The sequence below is a fragment of the Ursus americanus genome, chromosome 11, assembly GCF_024610735.1.
Source record: "Ursus americanus isolate L20-20 chromosome 11, mUrsAme1.1.p, whole genome shotgun sequence".
In the NCBI taxonomy this organism is placed as follows: domain Eukaryota; kingdom Metazoa; phylum Chordata; class Mammalia; order Carnivora; family Ursidae; genus Ursus; species Ursus americanus.
Genome location: NC_142137.1, coordinates 38,056,497 through 38,072,083, shown reverse-complemented (window position 1 = coordinate 38,072,083; position 15,587 = coordinate 38,056,497). Strand labels below are relative to the sequence as shown.

The following is a 15,587-nucleotide window of genomic DNA, read 5'->3' as shown; positions in this document are numbered from 1 at the left end:
GGATCCTCTACTTCTTATTATGGTATTATACTCACTCAGCAATTATTTATCAAGAACGTAATATATGTGCCAAGCAATGGCTACATGCAAAGAAATATAAGCATAAATATTGCAAAGTCATAGAACTGGATCATTTGGGTTTATTGACATGGTGGTGTGATTGAGACGATTCTTCCTGTAGTACCATTAGTAGCTGTGCTAACGTGAGCATTATCTAACAGGTAGAGGTGAGTCCCATGATATCAGTGAAAGAAAAACACCATCCAGAACTGTGAACCTCTTCTCTATATAAGCCATACTTTGGGTATACTGTGTAATAGAGGCTTTTAAAAGGATATACAATTGAAATGCCTGTCATATAAAATTATGACCTAGAGTTTTAAGTGAAAAGTTGTTTATATGACTCTAGATTATTTTATTTCCCTCAAACTTATATCAATGGTGATATTTCATCTATTCTTTCCTTTCTAGAATTTCATTCATTTACATTTTGGAACCAAATATGATCGTAAAATACAGTTCTTAAGTTTTACAGTAGATATTTTGAGAATTGCTTGTAAATCTCATATTTATAAAGTTATTAATTTAATAAGTACATCACAGAAATTACTGTTGTAAGGAATTTGTTCTTAATTATTTTATAAAATGAGCAGCTACCTGTAATTAGACTTTCAGATTAGATTACTTAAATGCAAGACACACAATCCATGGTACAGCTTCCTTGGACTACTGTAATTAGGTGTTATTGATAATACCTATGTTACTGGCATTTCATCTCACAGGGGAAAAAAATAGTCTCTGTATTACTGCTACTTCATTTCTTCTTTCAAGGAGTGTTTATTAGGCACATCTTCTGTGTGAGGCCTCCTCCCCCAGTTTCCTATATTTGTTAGTGACCTAACCATCTATCCATTCCCCACAAAAAGAAATCTGCAAGTCATCTTTTAAATCTGCTGGACACGATCAATCACCATGCTCCATGCCAGCTAACTCTCATATGTCTCATGAGTCCCCTCCCTTCTCTGGTTACCACTGTTTCCATTATTACATTTCAGACCTTGATTCTCTGTGGAGGGCACTAATGCAATTTCTTCTTGTCTCCCTCATCCAGTCTCTCCGCTTTACCGTTGCTCCAAAGGTATCTTCATAAAACATAAATTTCACCAAGTATTTCCTATTGCCAAAGTGCAAATTTCTTGGCATTAAATTTAAGTCCTTGGCTTAACTCTCTCTTTTCATCTTGTAATTCAGCTCATGCAACCTCCTTTCCAGCCATCCTTACTATTGCTTTTCGCTGCTTTCTATCCCTAGGAACACATATATTCTCACTCTCACTCTGCTCATACCATCCTCCCACCGCTCCCCCCCCCCCCCCCCCCCCCCCCGCCGAAAGTGTAGTAAAGCAGTTAAAAATGTGAACTCTGTGCTGGATTTCTCTGGTATTAAGTCCAGATCTTACAACTTCCTACCTGTGTGATATTGGAAAAGTCATTTAGCCTCTCTTTGCCTCAGTTTCATCATCTATAAAGTGGGGACAGTAATAGTACCTATGTAATAAAATTAAGAAAATTAGGGGCGCCTGGGTGGCTCCAAGTCGTTAAGCATCGGCCTTAGGCTCAGGTTTTGATCCCAGTGTTCTGGGATAAAGCCCCACATCGGGCCCCCTGCTCGGCAGGAAGCCTATTTCTCCCTCTCCCACTCCTCCTGCTTGTGTTCCCTCTCTTGCTGCCTCTCTCTCTCTCTGTCAAATAAATAAATAATTTAAAAAAGAGAGAGAGAGAGAATTATATAAGTGAATATATTTGAAGTGCTTAGAACAGAACCTGCTTTATCACAAGCAGTATAAATGTCAGTATCACTAGTAGAGATTCATTCCATCATTTTCTTGAAGGATGAATACATCCTTCAAGATTTACTCCATTTTTTGGTGAAACATTCTCAGATTTCCTAAGAAAAATTCACTGAACTGTGCTTTCATTACCTTAGTACCTTAGGGGTGGTTGTATTAACAGCAGTTAACATGCTGTCTTGTAAGTATCTCTTTACTTGTCTGTTTCACTCAGAAACTTAAACTTATCCAAGGAAGGGACTGTCTTATTCATCTCTGTACATGAGTGCCTGTCATGTAGTAAGTTTTCTGTTCTCCATTTCTTATAGGATACATAATGTTGACATTTTGATTTTGAAATAATTTTTACATTATGAAGAAAAAATATTTATCATAAAATTTTTATTTCATCCATTTTTTGACCAACTTTAAAAATTAATAAATACATTTAATAAAATCAGAATTAAAAAATAATAAAATATGTTTGTAAGATGAAATGTTACTTGTCATATTTTGTAATGGTCATCCATTGCTACATAATAAATTACTTCAAAAATAAGTGGTTTAAAACATCAATAAACATTTATTATGCCACACATTTTTTGCAGGTCAGGAGTTTGGGAAAGGCTTAGCGTGTATCTTGAGGTTGCAATAAAGAAGTTGGCTGGGGCTGTAGACATCTGAAAGATTTTGTGTGGTAGTAGAACCATTGGCAAGATGTCTCATTCATTTGGCTGTCAAGTTAATGCTGATGTGTCTTCACAACATGGCAACTGACTGCTCTCAGATCCAAGAGAGAAGAAGGCAGAAGTCACAAAGCCTCTTATGACCAAGACTTGAAAATCACATACCGTCAGTTCTGCAAAATCCTTTTGGTTACGCAGGTCAGCCCTTCTTTTTGTCCTAAGAGACTGCATGATATTGTGAATATCGGCAGGCAATGCTCGTTGGGGGCCAACTTGAAGGCTGGCCACCACGTATTCTACTTTCAGAAAATTACTTTGACAAGCTATACATCTTTAGATAAATGCTTAGATATAAGGAAATGCCGTCCAATACTCTAGCTGACAAAAAGTTATTGTAATTACAATAGGTGCAAAAAGAAAGATGATGTATAGGGATGATTGGCATCATGAGGCCACATCTAGGAAGATAAATTCTCCAATGAATTTGAAATGAAAATAAAATAATCACAAAGCTGAAATTCTAAAGAACAAATACATAAATTTTTCAAATAAGAAGTTCAAATACTTTTTGCTAATTCAGATTTGAATGTACACTTTCCGAAACGAAAATAATATAAGTTCCAAGACTGTATAATTACAGCATAAAACCTGTAACTCATATTAACCATTGGTTACATGGGATATATACACTCATATTAAAATTTTAATTTCTTTTCTCCATTTAGTAAATTCTAACCTGCCTTTTTTATGTTGATTCTTCACAGAAAAAAAATCATTTGCTTCAATAAGAGTGTCAAAATGTAAATGGTACTCTTATGTTATAATATTATTTTTAATTGATACATTTCAAATATTTACTAAGGATTAATATTATTACAATAAGTCTTTTGTACTACATAATGTCTTTGAAATATGTATTGTTAATACAAGGCTAGTGATAAAAGAAAGCATACTGGGAATAACTCTGAAGACCAGACAGGGCAGCTGTTGCTGGGCTCTAAATTACTCTCCAGCACTTTAGAAAAGTAGGTAAACACTTTTAAGGCATTAAGAAATTGTTCATAGAGAAATGAAAATCTATTTTCATAAGTAAATACTGTACTGGATGGAGAAGAATGATTCTCTTCTAAGCAACCTTCACACTTCCTAATTTTCTGAATTTGATTTAATGTACTCAAATAATCTACCTGTGAGGCATATGTGGAATTGGCTTTTATGTGCTTCTTTCAGAAGACTTGAGTTCACTCTACAACTCTCTAACCTACAAGTTAACATGACTAGGAACTTGGTGTCTCTGCCTGTCAAATGGGAATAACACCTTGCTTTCTGGTCAGCAAAATTTGAGACTTTGCTTCTTCTGATCAAATGAGACAAATTTTAAGACATTGACAAACAAACACACACCAAAACCAGATACTAAAAAAGAGATTTCACCTACCCTTCATTTCTTCCTAAAAATAAAGTTCAAACACTTTCCAAAAATAATATGGTGTATCTATCAGGGGATCAGAGTGCAGTCACTACAGTGATATAGAATAGAAGATTTAGTATAAGGCTTATGCATTCATGAGAACTGATTAGCAGTCTAGGTAGGGCTGTTGAAGTGTATCTGGCACCAGATCATGGGTCAGTAGAGTGGAAGTTGGTGTAGGAAAGGAAAAATACTTTTTTTCTATCTTTCTAAAATGTTGGCCAGGGCCCTTCAACAAAAGATAAATTAACAAGAGAAAAGCATTCAGATTTATTTAATGTAAGTTTTATGAGACACGGGAGCCTTCATAAAGAAAGGAAGACCTTAAGAAGCAGTTAAGCCCAAGCATTTTTATGCTAGGTTTGATGAAAAGGGGAAAGTGGGGGGAAAATGTGACAGAACAAAAAGAGTATGAGCTAAGTGTCATAAATTGAGGAAACAGCAAGGGCTGTTCATTCAGATTCCTCTGGGCGTCTTGGAAATAAGGATATTCCTTTCCTCTGGGTTTAGGGAGGACACCTTCCTCAGGAAAGTTTTATGACCTGCTTCAGGGGAAGGTCAGAAAGTCCTTCTTGCACATGTCATTTCTCAAACTCTTCCAGCTGAAAACATTCAATATGCCAAGGTGCCGTATCTGGGGAAGCATGTCCTGAACCCCATCACTAGAAAGGGCAGATGGAAATAGAATAGAGGAGACGAAGGACAAACTGGAATGGACAAGGACAAACTGGAACCCTTATTTGACTCTCACCACCTCAAATTACAATGATGTGGGTGAGCTCAAGATAAATCGGTGCCTTCCACTACGGAATTGCACAAGCACCTGGCCAGGATTTGGAGATGCTGAAGGAGGCGGTCCAGTGGGAAATGGAGAACATGCGGCCAGCTGCTGCCACCTGTCAAGGTCAGCCAACATATGGGTGATAATGTGCATGAGCTGCGACAGCACCTGCCCTACACCAACCTGCAGAGAATAAATAATGGCTAAGACTTCTGTTTTGCTTTCTAAAGCTCATGCAAGTTTCTTTTGTGCCCAACTGTTACCTAGACCTTACATGTAAGGGAATTCTGGGAAATGTAGTTCCAGTTTAGTGATTTAAGAGCATACAAAGCCATCACGTAGGATGACCGTATATAACTTTTCTAAAACAGGACACTTGTGAGCGTGAAATGGAGAGCAGTTAATATTTACCTTAGAACAACAGACAGAAACCAAGATTCTGATCACTGAGATATTATCCATCTTGCCTTTACTTTTCTCCGGGAAGATGAGAGTCTTCAGAAAGGTCAGGTTGGGGAGGGTGCTGGGGGTGGTGAGTGGTTAGCGCAGGGCAATGTTGCTTTTTTATTAACTGACACAAGAGGATCACAAAGGCTGCTGGAGACCTTGCCCCCAAGCTTCTGCAGACTCAGCCAGGAAGCTCTTTCGGAAAACAGAGGGCTGCCCTGATGATTTAATAACTCTCTCAGGATCAGAATTTGTGGGCTTTGGTTGAAATTCCTTACAAACTTGTCTGTCTTATTCATAAAGAGACAACTTTTTCTCTCTAAACAATAAATGCAAAAACTAAGATTTCTAAAGAGATCACTACAAATTCAAGCATTAGTAGATATTAATGATTTTCCTCTAGGTCAGAAGGAACAGGAATAAATTGTAGTTAACTCTTGGTTTTTCTTGCCTAAAGAATAAGGGTCATAATTTATTAACATCCCTATCCATAAGAAGGAAAAATGTTTATATGGGTGTACCAGGAGGTCTCAAAGAAGCACATTTGGTAATTTTTGCATGCATTTCACATACTTATTTCAAAACAATTTTGTAAGAATTAGATAAGATAATCTATGTAAAACATACGTGCCTGGCACATAGGAGACACTCATTAAGCATAACTTGCATTTGAATCTTATTACCGGGAAGGAAGATCAGTAATCTGAGAAGAAAGCCAGCAAGGACATCATGGTAGGAAGCATCAATTTCTTATGAAAGTCTTGCAGACATCTCCTGATGTGCCTTTTAAATAGATTTTCTAATGAGGTGTGCCATTTATCTACTGCTCTTGGAAATTAATTTCCCTGATTTTTTCTTCTGGCACTTAGCCCAGTTAAGCAGGTGCACTGTTTGTCAGGCTGTGAGTGTAGAGGAGTAAAATGATTCAGGGAAGACCCAAAGCCAATCAGAATGTATAAATTTAACATTTAATGGTTATGTATATATGTATATGTATGTGCATGCATGTGTGTGTGTGTGAGTGTAGAGAGAGATCTGTGTGACTGTCTGTGTATGAATATGTTATCACATTTTAGGAGACTTGGAAGACCGAGACACTAAATGCAACATTTTAGACTTTATCAGTTCTCATGTGCACTGAGTTTTCAAGTATAGTTGACATTTTATGTGATTCTTATTCTGATTCAAGTCTTATCAAAATCCTACTTTTCCGTTCAATGTCCCAGGCCTGTTTGGTCCTCTTTGTCACTACATCTAGAAGGATACATTTCATTACCCAAATCCAGTCTGCTCATAAACACATCAAGGAAGCAGAAGTTTCCATAGTCCAATGATTTCCAGATCCTAATGAAAATTTGTTGCTCCTTCATGAAATAAGGAAAAAGATAAAGAAAAATTTATTTATTTTAGAGGAGTATTCTTAATTTTATGGTGCCTACATTTTTAGTCTTAAAATTCTCTTTGGAAATGATGTTAACTGCAGATATTATTTCTGTCACTGTTTATAAATGACATTCTTCTATAAAATAAAAAGTTGGCAATTTGACGTTGGGTTCCAGGTTTTTGCTGGTGGTGAATTTCAAGGTCAAAAAATCCAAAAGTTTGAAATCAGTGCTCTATACTACTTGTTTGAACCTTACCAAATGAGGCCTTATGTTGCATTTATAAATGTATCCATGTAGATGGATACAATTATAAATCATACCATCTGTTAACACCCAAATTTTTGATGGATCAGCTATTATACAACTTTCAGTGCTATGCTTAAATTCACTTCCTTAGAAAAACCTTTCCTGAACTTTCAATGTAAATCAAGTCACTTTGTCATACTTCCTCATTATATTATTTACTCTTCACTCATAGTATATATTTACAAGTTGTATATATTTAATTGGGTATGACTATCTTTTTAAAGATTTTATTTATTTGGGGCGCCTGGGTGGCACAGCGGTTAAGCATCTGCCTTCGGCTCAGGGCGTGATCCCGGCGTTATGGGATCGAGCCCCACATCAGGCTCCTCTGCTATGAGCCTGCTTCTTCCTCTCCCGCTCCCCCTGCTTGTGTTCCCTCTCTCACTGGCTGTCTCTATCTCTGTCGAATAAATAAATAAAATCTTTAAAAAAAAAAAGATTTTATTTATTTATTTTAGAGATAGAGCAAGCAGGGGGAGGAGCAGGGAAAGAGAGAGACAAGCAGACTCTGCACTGAGCACAGGGCTCGAGGGGGGCTCTATCCCACAACCTAAGCTAAAATCAAGAGTTGGAGGCTTAACTGACTGAGCCACCCACGTGCCCCAGGGTGTGATTATTTATTTAAAATGTTTCTTCTGGGGCGCCTGGGTGGCACAGCGGTTAAGCGTCTGCCTTTGGCTCAGAGCGTGATCCCAGCGTTATGGGATCGAGCCCCACATCAGGCTCCGCTGCTATGAGCCTGCTTCTTCCTCTCCTACTCCCCCTGCTTGTGTTCCCTCTCTCACTGGCTGTCTCTATCTCTGTCGAATAAATAAATAAAAATCTTTAAAAAAAATAAATAAAATAAAATGTTTCTTCTCCACTGATTTGTTAGGTTTGTAAGGAAATGGCTTTATTTCATTTACTTGATATTTCAAGTGCTTAGAAGTGTTTAGCACAAAGTATGAGCTCAACAAACATTTTTTTTTTTAAAGATTTTATTTATTTATTTGACAGAGATAGAGACAGCCAGCGAGAGAGGGAACACAAGCAGGGGGAGTGGGAGAGGAAGAAGCAGGCTCATAGCGGAGGAACCTGATGTGGGGCTCGATCGCATAACGCCGGGATCACGCCCTGAGCTGAAGGCAGACGCTCAACCGCTGTGCCACCCAGGCGCCCCTCAACAAACATTTGAATGAACATTTAGGTGAAAGTGAATGAACAGATAAGGAAATAAAGGAAAGGGTGATAGCATTTTTTACACTCTGAATGCTGAGTAATGAGCATAGTATTTCTTCATAAAATATTAGTGTATGATGATACTGATAATGTTAGGATTCACATTTAAAATACTTTTTAAATGTCTGTTTCCTTGATTGCGCTTTAAGCATCTCAAAGGAAAGGATTTTCTTATTCATTTTAATAATCCTGTTGCCCTGTTTATTGCCTGACACATATTGTTCAGTAAAATTTGTATGATCTAAACAGAAGTTATTTGCTAAGCATATCTAACAAGCAAACAAAGAAAAAAAAAAAAAAGCAAAGACACAAAACAGTAATAACAAAATTTGGGGTTAGAATCCTGACTTTACCAATCACTCCTGACAACCGATCCGTTGCTGTGTAATCTTGGGGAAATTACTTCTGTGTGCCTCAATTTCATTCTCTCTATGGAATAATAGTACCTGTTTCATATGGTCCTGTGAACCTTGAATAAGTTAATACATACAAAACACTTGGAATTTTGAATGGCACATCATCATTATTAGATAAATTGTAGTTAGTACTATTTTAATTTATTCTTCATGACCTTAAGCGTATTTCAATGTTTCAAAAGATGAATAGGCATATTTCAAAAAGATGAATTGACCACTTGATTTCCAGTTTTTAAATATCATGTGAATATACATAGATTCTAGCAATTACACAAAAGAAATCCAGTGATTAAAGTGCTCTATTTTATTTTAACATTGAGGAAATGTTCTAGCCATTCTGAAATGGTTTGTTACTCTTATATGATATAATAAGCACATAATTCATGGCGCTACATACTACATTTTAATGTGGTAAAAAGAACTTCAAAATTATTTCCTCAGCTAACACTGAGTAAAAGAATAGCTAAAGAGACTATATAATACAATCAAGAGTTTCCAAGACTAAAACTTGACTGACCAAATGCATGTTTATTAAATAATTAGTCCAGATATGCTAATTACTATATTAATCCCAAATCTACTATCTCTCTTCTCCACTGGTCTGTTAAGTTTATAATATAATGATCCAAATAAATCATCCGATTGGAGTACTGTGATATTTTGACTATCCTTGTGCTCCCAGAAAATTAATTCCATTGAATGTTAGCTTGGAAACAAATCTATCGAAAGCTATAAATCTACAGAAAACTTGCTTTTCCATTACTTGTTAATATTATAACATTGGAATTGTGTTCATATTTAAGATTTTTTTTAAAAAAAAGAGGAAAGCAAGCAGGTTTTTCTATTAATGTAATAACAGCTACACCATGCTCATTAATAAAAGTATAATAAGATTCTCTCATTTTATTTAGATACTTGACATGGGTAAAAGGAGCCAGAAGTTGTTTGCAATTTTGTGTCAGAATATAAATGCCCTTTATTTGACATGGATCTAGCTCCAGTAGGCTGGAAATATTCCAGGCTGAAACATTTGCAACACGATTTTGCCAGCAAAAAATTGGTTGATTGGGGTCATATTGGGAAAAAGAGGTGAAGTGTACATCTATTTGCATTCAGTAGCATTCCTCATTGCCTCAAAAAGTTACAGTTGAGGAATAGCAAAGAATGACTTAGAAACGTTGCCATGAAACTATTAAATGTTGAAATAGCCATGTAATTTTAACTAAAGTTGCTTGTCTTTAATTTCATTAGGGTTCCATACAAGTGTACATTTCTAAAATACTGAAGTCTGTTAATAGTTAAGATGAGTATGAGAAAATTTGAATTGAGAAAATGTTAAAAAGCAGAAGGAAAATGCCCATGCCTCAGATTTTGAATCGCAAGGATTGGAGCTACACTATGACTATTCAAATGTAGATTAGAAAAGTGACAGTCATTTCCTTGTGCAGTCAATAAAACAATTAGCTCACCAAAAGTGCTTTTAAATCAGGATCCTAGTTTTTCTTTGGTTTAAAAGCATCTAAGTATCCAACATCTGCAAGTATTTTATTTTTTCAAAATGGTAAATCACATGAGTTTTATCTTTTAGAATCCGATGTACTTCAAAAGCTTTGTGTCTGCCCTTTATTTTATTTTATTTTATTTTATTTTATTTCTTACATGGTTATCACTAAAAAAGAGAGCGGGCCTGACCATTGTAATCTCATACTGATAGTATGCAGAGATCAGAGGGAGGGGGGAGAGAAAAGATGACCAGACAGAGAGGAAGAGAAAAGAAGATGGAGAGCGAAAATGACAATGGTTTGGGAAAATATATTTATCTGGGATGTTAAAAGATAAACTGGGGCATATTCAAAATGTTAAGAGTTTGAAGAAAAATTGAGTGGAACCAGGCAGCACCAAAAAGAAAGTGGTTGTGAAAGCTCCACCTACAGGAGTTAGAAGCTTTCTGTAGAAGGTGGAAGCAGAGCAAGGCAATTATTGATGGGCTGTGGCTAAGAGTTCGCCTTACTTGGCAAAGCCTGGTTGACTGTGATTGGCTGTCCTTAGGTTTTGATTTCTTATCCTTGAGGTATTTACAGTCTTAGGTTTGGGTTTGCTTTCATTGGCTGCTAAAGCATTCGAAGCACTTCAGTCTAATGACCTCCTTGTAACCCAAAGTACGAGTTATTGCTTCAGGAAGATTTTTTTTTAAAAGATTTATTTATTTATTTGAAAGAGAGAGATAGAAAGAAAGAGCAGGAGTGGGTGGGGGCAGAGGGAGAGAATCTTCAACAGACTCTGGGGCTCAATCTCAAAACCCATGAAATCATGACCTGACCCGAAATCAAGAGTCAGGCAGCCAACCCACTGAGGAACCAGGCTCACCAGGAAGATTTGGCCTTTCAAACGGGCTCATTACTTTTAAGGGAATGTGTGTATCTGGGTGTGTATAGAAGGGAAGAGCCTTGAAGGTACTTTTTCAATGTTGGTACATTTAAATGTTGCCAGATGTAAAATGCCGTCTCCTTCCAGGATCTTCGAGATCTCCTCCTCTATTCCCTCCTTTGCCACGAGTGTTTATGGGTTTTCTTAACTTGGAAAAACAAATTTCCCTCACTTCCCTATATCGCCATTTGGCAACAGCCCTCTTTGTTTCTAAAGCCCTCTGTTAAGAGATGATCTGGCGTATTCTATCACTCTGCTAAAATGTCTCAGATACACACTTGACTTCTTCCCGAACACATTGAACAAATGAACAAATTGTGAACTTAAGTGTGAACAACTTGCACACGTACCATTCATCTTGGTTAAACCTTACAGAATAAGAACTATTGACAGCCTCTTCCTTATTAAAACCTTATCTTCTTAGGACTTTCGTAAGTCTCTTTGGCATCGATGGCTTCTTGCCCTTGTCAAACAGTATCGCCTTGTTCCATGTGTCGGTTGCAATGACTTTGCATCACCCAAACAAGTGATAAGCAAGCTGCCATCATATTTAGCCTACTTACCTTTAATATATGGCTCTCAATCTACCAATAGGATCAATTTTCTAAAATGGCAAGATAGTAAGATTTAGAGGATAAAAGTAGACACAGTTCTAAACAATCAAAGTTTATCATAAGTTTTAAGAAAAACTTTCCACCATGGGAGTCAGTAAAACTATTTTGATTTTGAAGGAAAAATTAATCTCATAAGCATTTTTATTTTCCCCATCCTTAACCTCAATCTGTCTCCAATTTTTCTAATTGCATAAGGATGCTCGGTTGGAGCATTAAACTCAAGATTCCCAACTGAACTAGTTATATTTCTTTCCAGGCCTGCCTCCTAGATTCTAAGTCCAGTTCATTTTCCAGTTTTTTAAGTCAGAAATGTGGGACTCCTTGTAAGCTTTTCTCTTTCCCCACGACCCATAAACACTCAGTGATCAAAAAACACTCATTTAACTTTTAAACATCTCTTGGCTCTGTTCTGTACTCTGTGACTTATTTCTAGAACTCCTGCTTTAGTTTCCCCAAGATTGTTGCAGTAGCCATGTATTTTTTTTGCCTAGAATCTTGCCTTTGCCTCCTTTTCATTCTGAGGCCAGAATGAAAGTTGCACATCTTTTTTTATTATTATTCCCCTATTTAAAATTTCAAATGTCTTCCTTTAAACTTGAGTATGCATGTTGTCCTGATCCCTTGGCTCACCTTGTTGGCATGGGACAGCCCCTGATCCTACAGCAACTCCAGCTCCCGACAGATGCTTCTTCAGCTTCTTCCACTCCTGGCCTAGGTGCATATTTAGCATGACAAGGGTGATAGCATCTTCTCTTTGGAGAGGGAGTTTTGGAGGTCATAGGACTGATGCAATTTCCAGTTTGTTCTCATGAATCTCATCGCATCCCTTGCAGGCTCCTGATTTCCTCGCTCTCTCTACTTTATGCCCATATTTTCATCCCAAGTGCCTCTTCTTCTGCTTTCAAAACCCAACTCCACCTGCATAAGTAAAACTCTCCCATAGCGTGGTTAATATTAGAAGTACCAAGGGAAGGGGTGCCTGGGTGGCTCAGCTGTTTAAGCATCTGCCTTTGTCTCAGGACAAGATCCCAGGGTCCTGGGATGGAACCCAGCATCCAGCTCCCTGATCAGTGGGGAGTCTGCTTGTACCTCTTCTTCTGTCCCTCCCCCTTGCTTGTGCATGTGCTCTCTCTCTCTTTCTCAAATAAATAAATAAAATCTTTTAAAAAGGGAAGTACCAAGGGAATTTCATGAATCCAACTTCCCATTTCACCATTTTTGAGGCCTGTTCATTGAGGGTAAGGACAGCAAATTTAAGGGAATTTCAACCTCTGTACATCGTCTCTGTGTTAAAAATCCAGTTGGAGGAAAGTTACTCAGAGAAAGTTGGTTTTGAAGATACATCACTTATGTAATTCAGGGCATGTAATTATATACAGCTTTTTGAACATCTTACTTAAAAAATATAACATATATTATGGACTACAGCAATAGCATGGTTATCATTCATTTGTGAAAACACTCATTTAAATAGAGCTAAGTGAGTTTTCATCACACTCTTCTTCATAGAAGCATCTGAGAGATGCTCTATAGAAATATCTTTTTACTTCATAACTTAATTATCCAGTCTAAAATGAGCTGATTTAATATTTATATTTTTGCTAAATCACAAAATGTTAATTAAATAAATAAAAAAATTATTTTGATCTACATATTCAATTTCAAAGAAATTTTGCAACATAGCTTGAGTTCCACATTTCTGTCCATGCAGAGATCCTCAAAATGTTATTATATGCTGCAATGGAAGTTACCCAAGGCAAAGCCTATACTGTAGAAGCTGAATTTAATTTTCATTGGTCTCCACCTCTCCATTTTACTACGGTTTTTACCTTTGTTCCTCCCAAATCTCTGTTAGGCAGTTCCACTCCAATGATCTCTTTAGCGGAAATCATTTAATTTTTTTATTTTTTAGTTTTTGAGATTTTATTTATTTATTTGACAGAGAGAGAGAGTGAGAGAGCAGAAGCAGGGGGAGCAGCAGGCAGAGAGAGAGGGAGAAGCAAGCTCCCCACTGAACAAAGAGACCGAAGAGGGCTCAGTCCCAGGACCTGGCATCACAACTTGAGTCGAAGGCAACCACTTAACAGTGAAACTCATTCTAAAGGATTACTATACATGGATTTGAAGAGAAGATATTAAGAAACAATCCTTTCTTCTTGGGTGGAAAAGCTATCTTTAAAAAAATCTATGTTGGTGGTGTAGCTGGGTGGTATAGTTGTTTGAGTGTTGGACTCTTGATTTCGGCTCAGGTCATGATTTCAGGGTTGTGGGATTGAGCCCCACATCAGGCTCCATGCTCAGGGTGGAGTTTGCTTCAGACTCTCTCTCCCTCTGCAACCCCCAACCCGCCTGCTCTCTCTCTCTTAAAAAAAAAAAAAAGCAAAAGCTATGTTGGTGCTACAGATTATTATTATTCTGGTGCAACAAAAGTTGCTTCTCAGATACCAAAATATCAAGTGTTGTTTCTGAAACTGAAGCAATCTTACAAAAATATAGCTATTTCCAGGGATTTTGTCAAGAGACAATAATGGGACGATTTGGAATTCCAGTTAGTGTGCTTTTTACAAACTTCCATTGGCAGGATATAAATACACCTTAGAATAACTATGGAGGAATAAAGGTGCTGCTTCAAACATTTCCTGAATTCTTGACTTTCTTTGATGTGTTATATTTTTCACATATTGGCCTTACTTTCAATTTGAAGTGAAACAGAGAAAAAGAAAACAATAAACTCATGGGAGGAAAAAAGGCATATAAGAGAGTATAAGAAATTGAAAGCCCTTCTATTGTGATGATAAAAATTAAAGATGGCAGTTCTGACATCATTGAGTTCAACCAAGTTTATTCGAGTTAAATGGTCTAACCCATGAGTTTGTTTGAAAGTTACTTCAGACTGATCCTAAAATGCTTTAAAGTACAATGTCTTGAGTAAATGTCCCTTTGATAAAGACACAGACCTTAATAAGTGGATATAAAAGCACATATTTTTGTTTGTTACTCTTTAAGTATCCGTACTTAGCATTGTCTATGCTGGAAACTCCAGGGCCTAAAGACTCAAAGGGCTATTAAGTTCATTGTGAGTGCTTTTCATTTCAAATGTGTTCTGGTTAAAAATAAACTAAATTAAATTAGTATTTCAACCTTACATTCTTAGGAAATTGTTGACTATTATAAATGATGTCAAACCTCAAGTCCAAAATGTTTAATAAGAATTTGCATTCTCTCAGTGACATTTCTGAGTATAAGAAACATAAACACAGAGGAGACAACCATTGCTTTCTGCATATACTAACACAGCATTTACATATTTTTATCTTTTTGTTTGTTTTTCCTACTTTTGTTTCCTTTCTTCCCATCCTGGGGGTGGCATGGGAATGGGAAACACATCTGAAGCTCTGTTTGGCACTGGGTAAGTTCTAGGGAATTCTGTTTACCCAGAGTAATTTCACAGTACTTCAAGCAGGAATTGTCATGTAACTCAGAGTATATTAAATGATGCATAATTTGCTAAAATTCTTCTTAACACGATCAAATTTTCACTAACAGAAACAAAAGTATCCCAGCACTTAACTGCAATAAGAATGGAGAAACCAGTCACTGAAAATTAGAATTTTTTTAGGTCTGGAAATACACTATATATTTTCAGACAGTACTCTTCACATATCAAAATTAGAAACACCTGTGTAGCAAGCCAATGTGCAAGGCGCTCGTATGTGCAAGGTACACACATCAACGTACATACAACTTGAATTTTTTTCTAGTTGGGGTAGCATTTGTGACACTTTTAAAAGCGCTTACCTCAGTTTAGATCTAAATATTTAAACGTGAATATTTTCTGGGGGTTAAGGAACAATCACTAGTTCTTTCATGTAATTGTTTGGATTTCACAGACCCTGCCAAGGTGGCCTGTGACAACATAGTGACTGAATGATCACAAGACAATATTTATAACGTCTACATTCATGGAGCACCACCCTATGTTTGAGTTAAACGGCTCTGAGAATCCAA

At 36.8% G+C, this 15,587-nt stretch overlaps 1 protein-coding gene across 12 annotated transcripts in view; it reads left to right on the top strand.

The window, feature by feature from the left end:
* TRDN (triadin) overlaps nucleotides 1-15,587 on the top strand; it is a 355,819-nt gene that overhangs the window by 45,983 nt on the left and 294,249 nt on the right. The window lies entirely within an intron of this gene.